Source organism: Panthera uncia (genome assembly GCF_023721935.1).
Source record: "Panthera uncia isolate 11264 chromosome A1 unlocalized genomic scaffold, Puncia_PCG_1.0 HiC_scaffold_17, whole genome shotgun sequence".
Taxonomy (NCBI): domain Eukaryota; kingdom Metazoa; phylum Chordata; class Mammalia; order Carnivora; family Felidae; genus Panthera; species Panthera uncia.
Genome location: NW_026057577.1, coordinates 54,324,383 through 54,328,104, shown reverse-complemented (window position 1 = coordinate 54,328,104; position 3,722 = coordinate 54,324,383). Strand labels below are relative to the sequence as shown.

At 45.3% G+C, this 3,722-nt stretch overlaps 1 protein-coding gene across 1 annotated transcript in view; it reads left to right on the top strand.

Moving 5' to 3' along the window:
• The window catches only part of ENC1 (ectodermal-neural cortex 1), a 12,529-nt gene extending 9,210 nt beyond the window's left edge, over positions 1-3,319 (top strand). Inside the window, exon 3 of the mRNA XM_049649634.1 lies at positions 703-3,319. The gene's annotated coding sequence lies outside the window, so the exon portion shown is untranslated. The remainder of the gene's footprint in view (positions 1-702) is intronic.
• The last annotated feature ends 403 nt before the right edge of the window (positions 3,320-3,722 follow it).

Sequence of the window (3,722 nt, the reverse complement as noted above, 5' to 3'; positions counted from 1 at the left end):
CTGTGCAATGTGCGGCCTCTGTGGTTATGGCACCCTGAATTTATATTCACGCTCGACGTCGGTCGTCTGTAGATCATAAGTGCATACCATAGCTGGCGTCTCCCAAGTGCGGACTGATGAACGTGGAGAATAAACTCCCAGCCTTGGGCTGTGGAGGCCTGGTGTGTTAGTCGTGTGAAAGGAAGCGAGACTGATTTCTGCCGTAATGAATAGCAGAGATGCATTTAAATAAGAGGATTAATATGTCTGCCTTCTATATGGTGAATAAATTGATTTGGGGATCCTTTGTGGGAAATGGGCCAAGGAGGGTTTGCCCAAGAATCTTTTTTGACCCTCGGCCGATCGCTTCACAGTGGCTCTGCTTAACCATGGAGATGAATTATGAATGTTGGAAGCGGAAGGTGGCAACTCATAACAGCACCTGGATATATATAAGTTTGTATTTGAACATACGCAGGTTTAAGGTTTAGTAGAGAAATGAAGATTTTTCTTTGGGCACCGTTGTGTCTGTTCAGCTGGTCTTCCGTATCCGTGCACACCCCATGCGTGTGCATCGAAGGCAAGCGCTATATCTTTGCACACTTGCTACTGAACAAGTACTTAAGACCTTTAGAAGCAATATTGACCGGCTCTGTCCTGATTTTACCTTTTTTGTAGATTTCGAGGCTACTAACAAGAATCCTTTCGTTCCCTCTGTTTTAGCTCACTCCATCACTTGGCGAGACAAAACCAAGATTTCGACTTTGGAGAGGCCAAACTTAATGAGGAGGAAGAAAAGAAAAAGGAAAAGAAGTTGCTACAAGACTCGATTACAATCCACTGCACCTTGTAAATGCTCTAACTGGACATGAAGGAGGGGTTGGGGGAGGGGGTGGGATTTTCAGTGCAAGTAGCACATGGTTTAAATATGAATGGATGAACCTGTGATCTAGTCCTTGTCTTGTAATTGTGGATTAATGTCAGCGTTAATCAGCCCCTCAAAGGGAGAGAAAAGCCGGGCCTTTTCCCTTGCTGTACCATATTCAGCATTTGATTTCCATGGGCTCCACCATTTATGTGTAAAATTTGAAATGGTTGTCACCTCTCTCCGAGGAGCAAGCTTGAAGCCTCCACACCAGCTGCTGCTGGAGATTGAAAGCCCAACTGTGGGGCCAGGAGGGGAGCTGGCTTGGCTGGCCGCAGAGTGAGGACCCCTGGACTCTCCACTAATCTCTGAGGGGTTGTGCTCCCCAGGAAGGTTCTGAACAATGGGGCCATTGTTGGTAGGCATTTGGTGGATGTTCTTTTCTATTTATAAGTGACTTTAAACTTTCCCTTGGCTGTTAAGAAGTTTGTTATAGATTGAGCTATTTATTGTTTGAGCCTGCATGCTGAAACAGTGCTTAAAATGGTCTTCACGTGTATGGATGTGTGTGGATGGTTGTATGTTTTGCACAATTTTGTGGCTGTTGGTGAAGCGCTTTGCTGCACAAAAATGAAAACTTGGGAGTTACTGTTTGGAGTATAACTGGAGGGTGGGTTGGGAAGGGGGGGGGGTTTGTAAATGTCAAGACAGGGAAGGAGTACAAAACAAAAACAAATCACATCGTAGAGGTAGAGGAGGCATGGAGGTCGCTTTTCTTAGACTCACTCACTTTTAATGGTGTTTCGTGGGCCCTACTCATGCTGATGGCTCATGGGGTGAGAGGGAAGGCTTCCTTCTGCCCTGCTCCTTCCCATCCGGTTCACCCACTTCAATCTCAGCTACTGAAATTTGGAAAGGACCAAGTCGCCTCGCGGTTTTTTTTTCTTTGTGTCGTATCCTGAAATCCTGGAAAATGCTATGGCATAGTTTTGTATATAGGGCACAGGTAAAGGCATTGCCCCCGAGTTTATTTATTTCTCTATTTATTACCCTGTGAAAATGCTTTGCCATAACCACAGTTACCAGGAAAAGGCTGAATTGTCAACAGACGTCCGTGAATTCGCTCGCCAGATTCGCTCGACCTGGATGCATTGTTCTCGCTTCTCGCCTTCCGACGTTGCAAGCGTTAGAAGTTCTTCAAGACCGCGTTCACGTTGGCACGGGGTAGACTTCAGCGCTCACCCTTCGCGAGGTCTCTAAAAGAACTCTTTGGTGTGTAAAAGAGAACATCTGGCAGGAAGACACCAAAGAATGACGAGCAGTGGCCCCTGTTGAGAGGTTTTTCCGGGATAGGCGGGAATCTGTTATGAATACATTCTTTGCTAGTTCGAGTGTTTGTTTACTAACCATGTGCCGTGATAGGTATTAGTGCCGGACCCCGCGAGGCGCTTCCTCAGGGGCGTCGGGGGAAGGCCAGGGGTTGCCAGCCAGCACCACTTTCATCCGTGTTGCTCACGTTACCGTAGTTTAGAAAATAGAGCTTAGGACCGATAACAACCTTTTACATCGTGAGTGTGTTTGCATTGTCTAGTGACAGATCAACCCTTCGCATTTCTCTTTACCTGGATGCTTTAGACTAACTGTCCCTGTCTGTTCGTGCCACGAGTAAGTGGGCTATCGCTGGACCAAAGGCAATGAGCCGTTGGAATAAAAGCATCCCAGTACTTTTCCAGCAGTCAGCCCCTCGCTCCTAGATGTGTTGCAAGCCATGCAAATGTCTAATTGCACCCTGGCAGCAGAGGGGTGGCGTTTATACTGTAGCTCTTACAGCTCTCCGGTTTATGATGCAAATCTGCCGAGATGTGTGTGTGTCACTGCGTGACTTCTGAAAGCGGGATGAATTTTCTGCAGCTGTTTCAAAGTTGTGGTCTGTCCTTGAATCCTCTATTAATTACTGTGTGTGAGCCAGAGGGAGCCGTGGTCAGGGTGGGCCCCCAGCCTGCAGGGAACTTTCTGGACTCCCACTCTTTGAATTGATGTAGGCATTTGGGCTCACTACTTGACCATTCTCACCCTGTGAAACGTCCCCCACTTTGAAGCAAACACAATTCACAGCACAGTGCACACAAAAACCTTGGCAGAAGACAGAGAAGGTTCTTCTTATTCTGTGGACTGGTTGCTGTGGAAACAGATAACAAAGGGCAGCCTTCCACTTCTGGTATAATTGTGTAGCCCCCTTTTCTCTGGGCTTGACACCTGTCTGAATAAGAGTGATTAGAGCTGAATAATATCCCTCTCTTGGCTGTTGAATATGTGGTTCACGTACAAAACTCCATGTAAGTTGAAGCGAAGTGTTCGTGTTCGTATGTGCTTGGTTGCCACTACTACGTTTTTGAGGTTTCGTAAAACTTGTTATTTTTGTTTTTCACAATGTGAAACTGAAGGTCAAATAAATTATTAGAGTTTTTCTCTTCATTGTGTGTGGGAGTCTTTATTTTAATACAGCAGAACTTAATCTGCGAAAATCTTGTGTCCTTTCTGGCTTAATCAAGATGAGGATCGTTGCGTGTATTTTCTGAAGGCCTTTCTTGCGCCATCTAGTCACGTACTAGAAAGCAGTTTTGCGCATTGAATCATTAAAAATGTTGGCCTTTTCGGATATTTCTTTAAGCGAAGCACAACACCTCAATTCTGGGTTATTGGTAGCTTAGAATATAAAAAGTCACATACCATGCAATGTTAAGACAGCGTGTGTAATATATAGAAGAAGTGATTTTTTAAATCCAGCTCATGTGGGTTATATTTTGGTTGGAAAACAGAGAGAAGGGGTTGGAGTTCAATCCCCTTTTCATCTGATATGCCTTAGAAATCATTTAAA